Below are 18599 nucleotides of genomic sequence, written 5' to 3'. Positions count from 1 at the left end.
CTTTTCCGAGGCGTTTCAGCTTAGTCCTCAGGGGTAGCGGCGCATCCGTGGCCGACCTCAGGTAGGAATATTTTATCTTATCTGGGGTTGATTACAGATGTCCATGGGCGGCAGTAGCCACTTACCATCAGGTGGACTGCATGCTCGTCTGCTACTCTTACATTATAAAAAAAAAAAAAAACACCGGATAGTTTAGGAGGAGCGAAAACTGTTCTCCCAACGCAGAGCTCGATCGAGGCATCGCGCTTAGAGGACTTCGGTTGCGTTCAGTCGGAGATCCCGGAGTTCTCCGACAAACGTTGAGGACGGCCACCGAAGGATTTTAGTGCGGCTAAAGTCCCACATAACCCGGCGTCACTCCCACGTCGTTGAGTACCTTTTGAAGGTTTCCTCCTCTTCATAAAGAAAAAGAAGGTCTTTGTATGGCAACTCTCCTTTATTTGAAAGTTTTTCTTTTTACTTTTATTACTTGTTGTTAAAGCGGCCACCATTATAAATATGCCGTAAAAAAATTTAAGTTTCTATCTATTAAGGATCCAGAAATAGAGCTCTATGTCAGACAGACAAACGGACAGCTTAGAAATAGGGTTCCGTTTTTACTCTTTGGGTATGGAACCCTAAAAAGTTATATAATATCAAAAACATTCCGAATTTCTGACAAATGTCATAAGAAGAAAACTAGATGTTACGGCTAATGTGCCTAAATCAGTTAAAACGCAGATTAGCTTGTCCATTACCTAAAGTACAAAACGAAGATTGTATCAATTTTTACCCCTTGACGTCGACCCATGCATGCTATGATGCGTCGTCGTGTCATGAATTTACGACAAACTTTGTATATTTTCACGAAACAATATCGCTTTGCGGCACGATGTCGCTATGTATCACACTACGTCGTCGTGTCGTAAAAAGGCATGTGTTTTAGTCCTAAGAACAAGTCTGAAAAGATGTTTCAAATTTTAACTACATAGTTAATCTGCATATTTTCTAGCTAATCTTAAGACTGCCTAGTTAATGTGTATGCTAACGTATTCTACAATCTAACGGCAACATACACAAAATACAATAACTGTCGTGAGGTAAAGCAACTGTCACCGTATTATAAAATAATAATAAGTTTGTTTCCAAGGAAACAAGTGTTTAGGCAAATTTCGGCCTTATTGCGCATAAATAAATGTCTATGAAAATAAGCTTACATATAAAAATTTACAATGTTCACAATGGAAAATCCCTAATAACTTCTAAAAGGATTACCCTAATTACACAATTCCTTTTGCCCTATCCGTTTTAGACCTAAACCTACCAAATGGCATTAAAGACAAACCAATATATATACGAACAAAAAATCATGTTTTCAACTTACGTAATATTAGGTACCTAACATTTCAACGCAATATTACAAAAATTTAGTTATATTCATTTCAAGTGATTCGAAATAGGAAACTGTTATATAAATCGAGCTTAGATAGCCACTTTATAACATATTCTTGCCATGATCACCAAAAATATCAGCTCCTAGTGGCTTGATAATTGATAGCTATAAAAAAAACGAAAATCCACAGTTTAATGTTGAATTTAAACAACCGTCCATTGCACAATTAGGGTATTTTTTTGCTCCATTGCTTGCACAAAACAGTTACAAATGCGTGTAAAAATGAACTGACGAGTCGAGTCGAGTCCCCCCGAGATAACTAGTCGGTAAGTGGTGTCTATGTGTGCGTTACTCCAGCCCACTTTGTATGAAGATTGACTTCTGTTAGTTTTTATTTTGTGGTAATACCTACCCGGAAAAAACGTGGAAACTATTATAAGAAACCTTTTTAATATAAATTATTTGTAATCTATAATAGCTATATATAAAATTATATTGTACGGTGAGTTAAGTTTTAAATAGAAGTGAATAAAAATATAGTCTAGCTGAAAATATGTATTATTAATATACTCTGCAAATAATAATTCTAAAAATAACTACAGTTGAATGCAAAAGACAAATGCAGACTAATAATTTTAGTATGAATTTGTTAGCGGTGAGTAAACTTATTGAAAAAGGATTTACTGTTAATTTCTTGAAAAACGGTTGCACTATTAGTAACTCTATGGATAACATCATCGCAACTGGCCACAACGTACATGGTATATATAAATTTAAACAATTTGTCAAATCACCGATATGATATTTGACAATGTCAAATAAATATTGGCATAGAAGACTAGCCCATATTAATCCGGAATATAAGAATATTATGACCGGGCTTGATGATGTGAACATTACGACGGATATGACGACTAGTAAGAAACCATTTCCAAACCTCTGAACGCGAACGAACGATATACTGGAGATCGTACATACAGATTCATGTGGTCCCATGGAAGCTACTTCACTCAACGGTTCAAGGTACATGTTATTATTTATCGACTATTATTCACGAATGACACATGTTTATTTTCTCAAATATAAGAGTGAGTATTTACGAAATTTCAAAAATATAAAGTGTTGAAATGGGAACTAGCAAGTCGAACAAATGTAGGTATGAGATCAGATGGATGAACGAAATTTTGTAATAGAGCTTTCAATATTTTCTTATCAACAAATGGAATTCTACATCAGAAGGCGATGCTATATACCCCTAAACAAATTGTTGTGGTTGAAACAGCTAACAGAACTATTATTGTAAATGCGAGAAGTTTAAAACGAATGTTATCATTATTAAATAAACATTTCATTTAATTTCATTTCAGAAGTCAGAAGTATATTATAAATTGAACCGAATTTGAGCAAGAGCAGTAAATACTGTGGTTTATATAAAAAACCGGAGTCCGACGAAGTCAGTGAAAGATTACCAATGATTTTTGTCGGATATTCAGAAGAAAGTAAGGGATGTCGATTATTTAATACGAAGACACGTTAAATCACTATAAATAAATAAATAAATAAATCACAATCAGTAGAGATGTTTTTTCCTGAGGACAATGGGAATAATTTCAGTTGTCAAAATAGTAACTTTTTTTGATTTAATTTATTGTCATGTTCGAATGAAAGTGATGATGAATGGCAAGATTATTTACATAACTACAAAGACTAACTACAAAAATTTAATTGGCTTTAAAAAATCTGTTGTTGAGATTCAACTAGTAGAAGGTACCGGAAAGGAAAAGAGTAGAAATATCTACAAAAAGGAATGAGATGCCATCAAAAACAATGCTTGTAAAAAGATCCAAGTCTCGCCATTCAGTTCTTCTACCGTAAAAAGTTTTGAGATCTATGTAAAACCAAGCCGGTAAATGTATGCAGTCCCTACTTAAGGGACCTTCTGTCTTAAGGTATTATCTCACTATCTAACCTAACAACATCTCATGGGACCATACCAATATTAAAAATCTTTTATGTTCTAAATAAATCGACGTGGCAATCGTACTAATGTTACCTGTGTGATGCGATATGATAAGATGAAAACACAATGTGACTTGCAGTACGATTGCCACGTTAATTTATTTAGAACATAAAAGATTTTTAATATTGGTATGGTCCCATGAGATGTTGTTAGGTTAGATAGTGAGATAATACCTTAAGACAGAAGGTCCCTTAAGTAGGGACTGCATACATTTACCGGCTTGGTTTTACATAGATCTCAAAACTTTTTACGGTAGAAGAACTGAATGGCGAGACTTGGATCTTTTTACAAGCATTGTTTTTGATGGCATTAATATTTATTGATGTCACTCCTATTTTAGATAATGCAATAAAAAATTGACACCTTCATAATATGACATGATAACAATACATTTTTGGTATGATTCTTTTGTCCGCCTACATTTGCAAAAAATATTATTTCTGAAATGCTTAAGCTATAAATAGAATTATGTATGTCAAAACCATAATATATATTAGCAATGAATTAGCAATAGGTACTACGGTTGGGCCACCTAGCCAGTGCTCCGAGCCCCTCTTTTTAGAGTAAATGTATTTGAATAACATAACACTTCCTTGCAGTTAGGTAAAAATACAGTAAAAGGATGGTGTGGTGTGTCGATTCGCCAAGAATTGAGCAGTTCACTATAATTTACTTAATACGTGAGAAAAAGAATTATGCTGAGACCAGACGTTATACATAGTTAACTAGTATCTATGTATGTAGTGCGAAAGTGTTCATAGATGACATCATCGTAAAGTCTACATAGAAAATACATAAACGAAATTGACCCTCCGTAATCACACGAGCTTTAACTTTAGCGAAGCACTATTAACTGTGTATACGTTAGTGTTATTTTTACTAGGAATTTTACTTCAATCACTTTAGAAAATGCTGTAGAATACTGTAGAAATTATTAATGATAGAAAACCTGATTTAATATCGTTTAGTACTTTACAGTAGCGCACGAGTAGGTACAAAGTAGCAAGTGGCTGGCTTGCAGTGGCACGGAGTTCGACGATAAATAAATGTGGAGCGAGTTATCGAGCCACTAAACTGCGTTGCGCAACTCTCTAACGCTTAAGTTAGGGTTGTGTATTTCATTAATTGATTGTACATATATATTATTTTGTTATGATTATAAAAATGGGTTTCTACATGTATGCACTATAAGTAAATAACCGAACAAGTTATATACTAAGGTTATTTGGATATTGAAATAAGGTGGGAAAAAATGTTGAAATTACATTCTACTAATCTAAAACTAATCCAACGTCTTTCTAAATTAGAATTAATAGTTCTTATTTATTTACTTATGTCAAATACGAGAAATGAACATGCTCGTTAGCATTTTGTAAAAAAAACAGTTTCACTTACCCTACCACCATCTCCAATCTTTTAATAACTTAATATAACTTCAAGTATTACTATTGTTCAATACAGGATATCATGATATCAGTCATTAATATTTTACATCCTAAATTATAGCTGAATATGACATATGCATCAATAACATTCCTACCGGAAATAACGGTCGTGTATCTTCAATGTAATAAATATAGTACTTATATTTTTTCAGTAGTCAATAATTTGAAATTTAAGAAATTATAATTGAATTGTCTCAGCCCTAGACAATAGCTTACGGCTTCCACTCTCACGCTGGTCATTAGGATACACCCACTAATTTACGAGAAACCTGAATCTATGATATTATAGTGACCCGATTACAAAATCATTGAGTTATGTAATACCTATAACACCTTAATGGAATCCCTATTTGGTAATTACTTAAGAAATCGCCGATTTTGCAATTGCAATTGATTGACAAGACAGGAACAAGATAGATAAAAGTTGTCTGACCAACTGACATTAAAATTTTAATCACAAATATCCTCAAGTTACATTAACCTTTTAAGAAGGCTACTTAGTATAAATACTTTTGTGGTAGTCGACTATTTTTAACCATTTAAAAACATCCAAATAATATGTACAATTTAATATGTACGAAATTAAAATTAATACATTTTTAAACCTATTTCGGCTATGCATTACAACAAGTAAACCAAAACATACATTTTATGATTTCATACATAAAATATTTAGAGGTTTACATCATGTCATTGTAGCTTGTTATGTTATGCCATGAGCATTGACGAGGATAATTGGTAGTCGTTCCACCTGAGGGCATCGACGGTCAAACTAAACTTGCACTTGAAATCGAGTTGTCGTCCCTATATAAATTGAAAGCGATGACCGTCGCATCTCGGTCTAGGTCAAATCATAACAGAATGAAAGATTTAAGCAGTAGCGTGTATAGACATACACGGAAATTAAAAAATAATATATATTTTAAAAATGTTTGAAAATTCTTTTTAGCTATTTAGGTAGTCATCTCAGAGCAAAATATTAAAGAGAACTTACGTTATCAATGACGATTTATTAAAAATAACGTTACCAATAACAGTTAATTGATAACGTTACTTATTAGCCGTAGGTAAAGGTTATTTTTATGACTATTGTATACCTCAAAAATAACATAAAAGCTCACTGATCAAGACCGAATGTTTATATCCCCGTCCCCGTTCGATGAATTTATTATGTGTCTTAGTACCTTCTCCATATTGATTTCGTTGTTTTTATAATTTTATTTTACATTTAACTATTTCAGTAGCAAACATTTAACAGTAACATGCATTAGGAGTCAATCGCACATTTTTATAAGAACACTAGTGGTGCCCGCGGCTTTGCCCGCAATCCAATGTGAAACATTCCAAAATCAACAACTGCTTACGAATTAAATATTAATTAAAAATCGTTTTCCCACGGACTAAATTGTGAATCTAAACCATTCTCATGAACACACACAACAAATTTCATCAAAATCAGTCCAGTCGTTAAGGAGGTGTTCAGTGACATACACACGCACATAAGAAATATATATATATATATATATATATATATATATATATATATATATATGTATGTATTCATTATCTTTATATATATATAAAGATAATGAATACATACAAATCATTCAGCGCTTGTGACTTGCACCACATCCGGAGATTTTGCAAGCGAATCGGTGTAACAGATATTGTTATTAGACAAGTTAGGAGCTTATTACCAACAAGGCCAACAACCTGGCTTCTTACATGTTTCCCTATCGTACCACATACTATTTTGGCTTCGTATGTGGGTGGTTTGCTCATGTGGGTGATGAGATTACAGATATGAAATACGCTACCATATTAATAACATTGTATGTAAGAGGTTCATATTTAGGATCGTGATCTTTTATTATTTTATTTTAAAGAAGTAGCACTACATATATTTAGTTATCTTGATAAAACGTGATAGTTGCCGCCTATGAACATCTAAAATCCCAGATTGCATTTGAATCCGACCTTAGATCGGCCACTAATGCGCTACTCCCGAAGACTAAGGTGGAAGGGTTATAGTTACTACTGGAATCGATTTAAAAAAATTCAAAATTATGTACTCTATTTTAAAATTGAAGGTTACGATATTTGTATTCAGTAATTTGTATTCAGTTTCTGTAAACTTTCAATTTAAATATTAAGGTTATCTCGTTAGAAATAATCATCAATAAAATATATCAATAGCTATTTACTTGGAATTTATATTTCTAACGGTAGAATTTGCTCTTTTCAAGATCACATGCACGTATCACGTACTAAGGTTCTACGTGAACGAGATCAGTAATGTAGCTGGGACCACATTGGAAAACTAATTAGTAATTTGTAACCACATATTGTTTAAGCAATGCAAACAACATACTATATCGCTGACTCACTGAATTTATATAGGCAAGGAAGGAAACCCAGGTATATTATTTCCGATAAATACATACATTATAAATATATTCCAGAAACATAGATATGGTATTGTAAATATGTTTGCAAAACAATTAACGGGATAATTAAAGCGTATTTATAAATAGTATATCGCGTATTAATTACAATATATGAAGCCTAAAGGACGCTAATTAATTGTTCTAGTATTATTTGTTATTTTCCTTAATCCTTCGATTGGCACGTTACGTCAACATATACGATTATGTAGTCCAAGTAATAATGACATGGTATTTTAAATCCATAGTATTACGGTGTATGATGTATATTACTTTCATAGAATTGGTCCTATATATTTAGGTATACTTTTTTACCTATTAAAATCATTTAAACATTCAAATTTGTGTCCCTTCTTTTAGAATAAGGTAACTTCGTCATTTCCAACTCTGTTTATAAGCTTAATAAGAAAGTTTAAAGCTTAGTAACTAAGTTAAAAGCTTAGCATAAAAGTGAGTCAGAAATGCGGCATGATAGATTATAATACCCCTAGTTGCAAATTAGTCCTATCAGAAATGAAGTAAAGTCGGCAATAAGTATCACTTAGGTATGGATATTGGATAACCCTTTATTGTCATTATTTTGACTTTATGTCACAATAATTTATACTTTGAAGCAGTCCCTCTTGCCAAAGGAGTTTTTACGTTACGTCACTTTAATTTATACTTTGAATAAAAACAGTACCTTTTCCCAAAGGAGGCAACTATGAGTTTATCTTATATTTCTTTTATTCATATTTGACGCAATAACATATCTACCTATATTTTTTGAGATAACAGGTACAAGGTACGGAACAATATTTGCTAGATTCACTTAAAATAAGTACTAATATAGATACTACATAAGCGAGTGCATTTTGTCCATGCTACTTGGTGTTTTGTTTGTGTGCAAATGGCCTTAAAACGTCGGCTAGCCTAATGTCGTGCAGGTGCAGGTAACATAATGGTAGTAAGAACCTCACAAAATGCACTTACTGTAGTTCCTAACTGTTACGCGTAGATGCGAAGTAGATAAGCTCTTACGCAAAGACACCATTAAAGTAAACCATAAAATCTTTTTGTATTTAATATGCGATCCTCTTACAGATACTTATGCATTTTATGGGGCTACGAAGAAAACAGACCGTTAACGTATTTTATGATAACGTACTAAAAGTCTAATTTCACGTAGTAACTTATCCGCGGTATTGCATTATGAAGGCTAGATAAGATTCTAACGGAAAATGTTACTACTCACAGAATATTCCCCGAAACAAGTAGGTGTCAACCATACTACTTCGCCAGAAATATTTGTAATGTAACAGTTTTCGAGCATTACACCCGTGAGTGTAAATAACCGATAATTATAGTGCGAAAATAATAATAATAAACGCTTTCTACACTCACAGCCCCACACTAGGATTCCCTGCGTCGTGGGTGCCACGGACACACACATAGACAAATACACAAACACCCAGACCCATAAACAGAAATCTAAATTCATCATTTAGACAGCTGTCTGGCCGGGGATCGAACCCGGAACCCTTTGCGCGTCAGACCGGTATGGTGGCCGCTCCGCCACGCGGGTCGTCAATAAAATAATAATACAATTTATAACAAAGCAGTAAAGAGCAAGTAATGTGCAATTGATTGATTCTTTTTAAAATATTAAATTTTGGATTAGCACAAATGAAGGCTATTTACTGATCAGTCAGCGAGACAACATCTGGAGGCACGGCAGTGCCTCCGCCAAGTCGAGCCAAAAGAAGCGGCACGGCCGTACCATACTTTTCCCGAAGCAATTCGGCCCATTTTTGACCCCCTGTAACTTCGTTGCATATGAAGCTAGAAGCCTGAATTTTCAGGAGCCAAGCAAGCATTGTATAGACACGGTACATTTCAAATTTCATGCAATTTGAACCAGTAGTTTAAGAATTACAAGTAGTTAAAGTTCGTAATTTTGTCACTCACTCACTGACTGACTGACCGATCATCAAAAGTTTAAGGCACTTCCAGCAGACATAGAACGTTGAAATTGAGGGTACAATTAGTGTTTAGTATATAACTCATGGAAAAACTAAAATATTTTGCAATTTCTGTCCAGTTATCTAGATACACCAACTACATTAAATAACTTTGTATCCTATATAAGTTATATAGGATTACAAAGTTACATTTGCAGTTAATGAATCTGTGTTTCTGTCCGCGAAATGTACGAGTAGTAGGGGAGCCCATGATGTTAAATGGGTAGAAACTCGAGCGTCAATAGGACGTATACGATTGTGTAGATTACACGTTAGAGTGAAGAGAAGGTTGTGTGATATTTTTCGATTCACCGTGGAAATAGCTTCTAGATGATTCGAAAAATGTAAAAAGCAGAGTCAGACATACTCAAGGCGCGGAAGGTTAGTGATAGAGTATATATCTCTGATGCCGGAAATATGTTTATCTGCTGGTTTGCATAGGGGGACAGCCATACGAGAGGTAAAAATGGAAAAAAAGTAACCAGCACATTAGATTTTCAAAGGGGATATGAAGTTACCCCAGATGAGTCCCCCATTCGAAAGACTGACGATTCGATTCGAAAGACTGTCAGTGACTCTTCGAAAATGCAAAAAAAAACGTTATCTTGACACACTCGAGGGCGTAAGATTATTATACAGGAAATTCCAGCTGATGTTTTATGTTGCAGCTGACGATTTAGTGGAGGGGTTTTTTATATTGACGATTTGAAAAAAAAAACAGAATGAGAATATATAAAGAATAATGTATTTTCCATAAAATTTGCCTTTTCCTTTAGTTTGTTGTACACCATTACTTTCCAGGGATCCATGCTAATAAATGGCGCTATCAGATAGTGCATATTTTCTAGCATTATTTCCTTTGTATTAAAAAAAATACCGCACTCGAGTATGTCCAGGTATAGATTTTTTGCAACCTTATTACTCCCTAACGCCGCCCTCAAACCATCAGATTATAAATTTATTGTTTTCAGCATGTAATTAAGCTACTATAGATAATACGATTTTTTATTAATAGTCTGATGGACTTCCCTGGTTGAACCCCCCAAATGGATAGTTTAAGATACTCTATAGGATGTAAGGTATCTCCCATATCTTAATCTGCCGCGTTCGAGTCACTCTCGAAATCCCGTCTTGGGCTCCCCTACTATTATAGGCGACGTCAATTGTTTTTATTCTCGAGATAAAAGACGTTTTCAATTCCAACTTCAATTTAAATTCAATTCAAATAATGGGTGAAGTGCGAATCGAACTCGTACGTACACTGAGGGTTCCGTACCACAAAAATATTTGTTTATTTTATTTTTATTTTTACTAATTGATGTTATAGCAGCCATATAATGCATTGTGAACATTTCAAATGAAAAACGCTAAAAAATAGCAGGTCCTTATATGTTTGTCTCTGTAGTTCCTGGACTAAAAAAGGGTTACGATATCCCGTGCCTGTCGTAAGAAGCGACTACAAGGGGGCTTCCGAAGTTGGGAGTGGCAACAGGGAGCTCGAACCGTCCAATAAGTGTCCCCGGGAAGGACGGCGGTATGTGTAGTCGCATACCGTCGTGAACACCGGATAGTTTAGGAGGAGCGAAAACTGTTCTCCCAGGGCAGAGCTCGATCGAGGCATCGCGCTTAAAGGACTTCTGTTACGTTCAGTCGGAGATCCCGGAGTTCTCCAACAAACGTTGAGGACGGCCACCGGAGGATTTTAGTGCGGCTAAAGTCCCACATAACCCGGCGTCACTCCCACGTCGTCGAGTACCTTTTCAAGATTTCCTCCTTATAAAGAAAAAGAAGGTCCTTGTATGGCAACTCTCCTTTATTTGAAAGTTTTTCTTTTTACTTTTAGTACATATTGTTAAAGCGGCCACCATTATACATATTCCGTAAAAAAAATAAATTTCTATGTATTAAGGTTCCAGAAATAGAGCTCTATGTCAGACAAACGAACGGACAGCTTAGAAATAGGGTTCCGTTTTAAACTTTAGGTATGGAACCCTAAAAAGTTATATAATATCAAAAACATTCCGAATTTCTGACAAATGTCATGAGAAAAAAACTAGATGTTACGGCTAATGTGCCTAAATCAGTTAAAACGCAGATTAGCTTGTCCATTACCTAAAGTACAAAACGAGATTGTATCAATTTTCACCCCTTGACGTCGACCCGTGCATGCCATGATGCGTCGTCGTGTCATGAATTTACGACAAACATTGTATATTTTCACGAAACAATATCGCTTTGCGGCACGATGTCGCTATGTGTCACGATACGTCGTCGTGTCGTAAAAAGGCATGTGTTTTAGCCCTAAGAACAAGTCTGAAAAGATGTTTCGAATTTTAACTACATAGTTAATCTGCATATTTTCTAGCTAATCTTAAGTCTAGTTAATGTGTATGCTAACGTATTCTACAATCTAACGGTAACATACACAATATACAATAACTGTCGTGAGGTTTAGCAACTGTCACCGCATTATAAAATAATAATAAGTTTGTTTCCAAGGAAACAAGTGTTTAGGCAAAGGAGATGTTTCATTTTCGGCCATCTTATGTACATTATAACTAAAAAACACGAATAATTTGCATAATTGAAGAAAAATACACATATATTTTGATAACCTAAAGTATTCGTGTTTAAAAATATTTAAAATAAGCAATCCTCATTGAAATATTAAATATGGCGGAATACTGTCAATGTCAAGTTTTCAAAACTGTCGATGTCGGGAACCTATGTGTACCCCACACATAGGTTACTATACTCTTTGGATGTCGGTAATTCTGTATTTCGCTGTTTTTGTCGTAAAGTTATTGTTACCTTAGTACTTTACAACCTGGCTTTTGTTTTGGGTATCCCCTCATTATTTCTGAACTTAATTAATTATTTATAATAATAATAACAAAACCACCTTTTAAATAGTATCTGGTTTTATAGATGTAAGTGACATGTCAAATTAAAAAAGAAGAAGTTGTCAATTTGATATGCGTAAAAGTGGATATATACATATTATAATAGTGGACTCCAATGTAAACGTTGAATAAATATGTAGGTACTGATGAGAAGATTCCATTTTAATCCTGAATATGTTTCTGCTCTGTGCTGCTTACGATTATTGTGATTCTACCTTACTTGTTTACCCAGCTTATGTTTTATGGACTCTTGTGATTTTCGTGCGATCGCTGTGGATTGTGTTGACAAGGATTCAATATCATCAGGTAAAATATACATCAGTTGTTGTATTAATCGTGAAATAATCGTAAATAATTTTAAACTACAGAAGCTAATCTTTTTACATTTCTCTTTTTTAGATAATTACATTAGCAAGACATGGACATTCTTGGGATGACAAAATAATCAGTTATTATTGCAACTGCATCGCTGGGCAACGAACCGTACTCGTAGGTAGTTGCGCTCACATTATGCCCATTGTTTGATGTTTGGGCTGAGCTCGTCACAGGATGAAAATATTGATAAGGGAAGATATTTAAAATGAATAAATAATGTATTTAAGTGAAGAGTAAGTAAAATATGATCAAATGTGTACTTAAAGTTGTTTTATTTACACACTTAAATGTTTTAACTAAAATAAATTGGTATAGAAGTACATATTTTGGTATGTTTGTTTTAAGTCAAGATTTATGAAAGTAAATATAATTAATGTTTATCAAATATAGGCCTTGTTTCTCAATTCACACAATACAATGTTTATATATCTACGCCCATTCGCGTAAAAAAATATATTAAAAAGTATATAATGTATATAGTAAGTTAAAATAGAATGACAGATGACATTATTACGGTAATCACTACCGCCATGATGTTTTTCCACTGTTGTGTTGCAAGTTTAAGTGTAAATCATTGTTTTTTAACAATTAAACGAACATGATTTGAAGAAAATTAACCCCCTTCTTTGCAAGTTTTCTTAATTTTTAATATAGTCTACAAAAGGTGGCCGGGAGCCCATACATTTTGAAACATCTCCTTTCGGCCTTATTGAGCATAAATAAATGTCTATGAAAATATTTTTTATATGTAAGCACATAAAAAATTATAATGTTCACAATAGAAAATCCCTAATAACTTCTAAACGGATTACCCTAATTACACAATTCCTTTTGCCCTATCCGTTTTAGACATAAACCTACCAAATGGCATTAAAGACAAACCAATATATATACGAACAAAAAATCATGTTTTCAACTTACGTAATATTAGGTACGTAACATTTCAACGCAATATTACAAAAATTTAGTTAAGTTCGTTTCAAATGATTCGAAATAGGAAACTGTTATATAAATCGAGCTTAGATATCCACTTTATAACATATTCTTGCCATGATCACCAAAAATATCAGCTCCTAGTGGCTTGATAATTGATAGCTATAAAAAAACGAAAATCCACAGTTTAACGTTGAATTTAAACAACCGTCCATTGCACAATTAGGGTATTTTATTTTGCTCCATTGCTTGTACAAAACAGTTACAAACGCGTGTCAGAAATGAACTGACAGTCGCGCACGTATGCGCTCGAGTCCCCCCGAGATAACGAGTCGGTAAGTGGTGTCTACGTGTGCGTTACTTCAGCCCACTTTGTATGAAGATTTACTTCTGTTAGTTTTTATTTTGTGTTAGTACCTACCCGGAAAATACGTGGAAATTATTATAAGAAACCTTTTTAATATAAATAATTTTAAGTATGAATTTGTTAGCGGTGAGTAAACTTACTGAAAAAGGATTTACTGTTAATTTTGAAAAACGGTTGCACTATTAGTAACTCTATGGATATTATCATCGCAACTGGCCACAACGTAAATGGTATATATAAATTTAAACAATTTGTCAAATCACCGATATGTAATTTGACAATGTCAAATAAATATTGGCATAGAAGACTAGCCCATATTAATCCGGAATATATGCGAATTTTAAAGAATATTATGACTGGTCTTGATAATGTGAACATTACCGACGGATATGACGACTAGTAAGAAACCATTTCCAAACCTCTGAACGCGAACGAACGATATACTGGAGATCGTACATACAGATTTATGTAGTCCCATGGAAGCTAGTTCACTCAACGGTTCAAGGTACATGTTATTATTTATCGACTATTATTCTCGAATGACACGATGAATGTTTATTTTCTAAAACATAAGAGTGAGTCTTTAAGAAATTTAAAAAATATAAAGTGTTGAAAAAGGAACTAGCAAGTCGAACAAATGTATGAGATCAGATGGTGGGACGACATTTTGTAATAGAGCTTTCAATATTTTCTTATCAACAAATGGAATTCTACATTAGAAGGCGATACTGTATACCCCTAAACAAATTGTTGTGGTTGAAACAGCTAACAGAACTATTATTGTATATGCGACAAGTCTAAAACTGATGTTATCATTATTAAATAAATATTTCATTTCATTTCAGAAGTCAGAAGTCTATTATAAATTGAAACTAATTTGAGCAAGAGCAGTAAATACTGTGGTTTATATCAAAAACCGGAGTCCGACGAAGTCAGTGAAAGATTACCAATGATTTTTGTCGGATATTCAGAAGAAAGTAAGGGATGTCGATTATTTAATACGAAGACACGTTAAATCCCAATAAATAAATAAATAAATAAATCACAATCAGTAGAGATGTTTTAGAATGTTTTTCCTGAGGATAACGGGCATAATTTCAGTTGTCAAAATAGTAACTTTTTTAGATTTAATTTATTGTCATGTTCGAATGAAAGTGATGATGAATGGCAAGATTATTTACATAACTACAAAGACTACCTAAACAATTTAATTGCCTTTAAAAAATCTGTTGTTGAGATTCAACTAGTGGAAGGTACCGGAAAGGAAAAGAGTAGAAATATCTACAAAAAGGAATGAGATGCCATCAAAAACAATGCTTGTAAAAAAATCCAAGTCTCGCCATTCAATTCTTCTACCGTAAAAAGTCTTGAGATCTATGTAATACCAAGCCGGTAATGTATGCAGTCCCTACTTAAGAGACCTTCTGTCTTAAGGTATTATCTCACTATCTAACCTAACAACATCTTATGGGACCATACCAATTTTAAAAATATTTTATGTTCTAAATAAATTGACGTGGCAATCGTACTTGTGTGATGCGATATGATAAGATGAAAACACAATGTGACTTGCAGTACGATTGCCACGTTAATTTATTTAGAACATAAAATATTTTTAAAATTGGTATGGTCCCATGAGATGTTGTTAGGTTAGATAGTGAGATAATACCTTAAGACAGAAGGTCTCTTAAGTAGGGACTGCATACATTACCGGCTTGGTATTACATAGATCTCAAGACTTTTTACGGTAGAAGAATTGAATGGCGAGACTTGGATTTTTTTACAAGCATTGTTTTTGATGGCATTATAATGTTATGCCCAGTCAGTGAGACAGTGGCAAGTATTTTGATCAAAGAGTATCTCTACAGTCTATAATTTAGTTACCTAAAAACCATACCATACGTATACCAACCGCAAGATCATCACCGCTAACGGGAATTGGAACAAGTTTTAATGAAAGCGAAGTGTTAAAAGGGCATACAGTCCCTTTGCTCGTTAGCGGCAAAATAAAAGTAGCAACCCAGCGGAGCCTCCCCTCAGGGGGTCGAATCAAAGGATAAAATTGTTTCTTGTATCAATTTTAATTAGGCATTCCTTGATTGAATACATTTTTTTAAAATTAGATTGTCTTTTTCTTTCAATTCAATTCAATTTCTTTATTTGCATAAGGATAAGGTACATAAAATGATCTTAATTTATAAATTACATTGTCTCTTATTCTACCTTTATAAGGTGTACATATTAACATTATATTCTTACAAAATAATACCATTATTACAATTAATTTATTAAAATGTATTATTGTTCAAATAGTTAAAAAATATATATTAAATTTGTATGTCAATTTTACTTATTTCTAAATATTCATTCGTGGTATAAAAACATTTATTTACTAGCCATTTTGTCAATTTTGTCTTAAAAGTGTTAAAAGTCAAAAGTTTTAAGGTTTCGGGTAATTTATTATAACATTTAATGGCCATGCAGTGTAAATGGTTTCGATACAGTTTTAGTGCACAGTTAGGTAAAAGCAATTTATTTGGATATCGTACTGTCCTAGTGGAATGGTCCGATATTTTAAATATTCCGGATATCTGTGGACCAGTAAGCAAATTTCCGTAATATATAAAGAAGGCAGGCTTGATATCTCATGCTTTTTACAGAGTGGCTTGCTTGTGTATACCGCCTCGTCGGCTACAGAAGCATTGCTACTACTCCCTCCCTTACCACGCCCTCAAACAAAAAACACCAGCGCTAACACTATTGTTTTAAACAGAAATAAGTATGGCGGTGGTGCTCAATTCAATTCACACTCAACTCTTCACGAAGGATTCTACCACCTATATGTTTTACATTAAACATGCGCTTCATATAATATTAATTAAAACAAAACATTACTTATAAATAAGACTTCCGCGTAGTAAATCCCGGCTTTGTTTATTGTTCTTTGTAGATTACCAAATGAATATGCATAACAAATTTTTACACCAGTCCATTTAGTAAAGTTGCCTTGGATCACAATACCTACAGTATGTAAACGCCTATCCACGATAACAATGGATTATTAACGCGAGGTCTCTGCCAAAAGTACCCACGTTCATTCAAACACGACAGATGCAATTTAGATGCGCCTACGACCACGGATGCATTTTTTGTACCGTCATATTACTTACATTAATTAAGTAATAACTAGTTAATAAGAGTCAAGTCGTCGATCCATTATTGTCTCAGTGCTGTCTCCTCTCAGATTGAGAAATTAAGTTCAAAATGGTAGATTTCAACCTTAAGATTTTTTTCTTAAAACTCTCAGGCGCTTAGATTTCCTCACAATGTCATCCTTCACTGTTTCAGGGAGTGAAAATTAAGTTATATTGGGACATACACTAAAAAATCAAGGGTGCATGTGATTCGAACCTCGGAACTTCTGATCGAGAGGCCGGGCCTCTCGGATTGAGAAATTAAGTTCAGAATGGTAGATTTCAACCTTAAGATTTTTTTCTTAAAACTCTCAGGCGCTTAGATTTCCTCACAACGTCATCCTTCACTGTTTCAGGTAGTGAAAATTAATGTATATTGGGACATATGTACATTAAAAAAATTAAGGGTGCATGTGATTCGAACCTCGGACCTTCTGATCGAGAGGCCGGGTTTCAAACCATTAGACTGGAACTGCTAATAACCAACTAATACTACAAAATAATAGTGTTTAGGGTACCACTTACACTTCTTTCAGAACAAATATATGTTATACTTATTCATGATAACCAGTCTGGTTTAAACTAGAGGTTTGAGGAAAGCTATTCCTACGTGAGTGTTTAAAGTTGATCGACCTCAAACAGGATTACCCAAAAGGTTGATTTTAAATGCACTGTCATGACCACTCTACTTCAGACAAACTAAATAATATAATAATACAATAATAATAACATTAAGTCCAGGATTTCCATATGAGTCTAAATTGAATTAACACGTAATATGAAAATGAATGAATTGATAATTTGAGAGTTGGAAGAACCAATATAGTTTGAAAGGGGAGGCATTCCCGCACACCTTTTTCTAGTGTAAAGTATTTCTTGCGTTTCGTTGAGAATATGAATGTCGGCTAATTTACGTATGAGGCGATCTTAGACCTCAATTTGTAATTTGAATTGAAAAAACTAAATTAATGAATTTATATTTTTTGATGTTTGTTTATATTTTTTCTACGACAAGTATGTTTCACTACTCCACCACTATTTACTACTCCTACGTACGAGTAGTAAATAGTGATGTACCTACCTTTATTTAGATACAGTCTGTATAATTTACAATGTATACAATTATGCAATCTTTGTAATTACTATTAATTCACCGCACTATATTTATATAGTTAGGAATATAAAGCAATGTTATTTATCAATGTGTCTGTTTTACGCCCACAATATGGAACAAAAACAGAATAGAAAAACAAAGATAATATATGATCATAAATGGATCAAATATATGGCATATTGATGACATTGTAATAGGTTGATTTCCTTCAAATCGATCTAAATTTGGACGATGTGTACCTAAATTATATTTAGACATTCTAAGAGCAATATTTTCTCTCCAATCTACCTGAGGGGTCTTCTACCTGAGTGTATTAGGGATACTATGTATAAATACCTGTCGAATATATTAACTGAATCAAATGCCGAAGGGTCCGTTGCCATCTGAGGTCATGATTAATTCAAAACTTACAAAACTACACTGTCATACTGT

The 18599-nt window shown here is 33.6% G+C and overlaps 1 protein-coding gene and 1 long non-coding RNA gene across 2 annotated transcripts in view; both read left to right on the top strand.

The window, feature by feature from the left end:
- Nucleotides 1-18599, top strand: part of LOC140750695 (uncharacterized) — a 58959-nt gene that overhangs the window by 20689 nt on the left and 19671 nt on the right. The gene's annotated exons all lie outside the window — the stretch shown is intronic.
- On the top strand, nt 9012-14910 carry LOC140750751 (uncharacterized). The gene is made up of 3 exons (XR_012103250.1): nt 9012-12490; nt 12584-14364; nt 14705-14910. It is a non-coding gene; the product is annotated as an uncharacterized LOC140750751 (long non-coding RNA).

The sequence above is a fragment of the Epargyreus clarus genome, unplaced genomic scaffold (assembly GCF_041222505.1).
Source record: "Epargyreus clarus isolate Ecla_fem2 unplaced genomic scaffold, WU_Ecla_fem_2.2 ptg000021l, whole genome shotgun sequence".
NCBI classification, from domain to species: Eukaryota; Metazoa; Arthropoda; class Insecta; order Lepidoptera; family Hesperiidae; genus Epargyreus; species Epargyreus clarus.
This window is presented reverse-complemented; position numbering and strand designations above follow the sequence as displayed.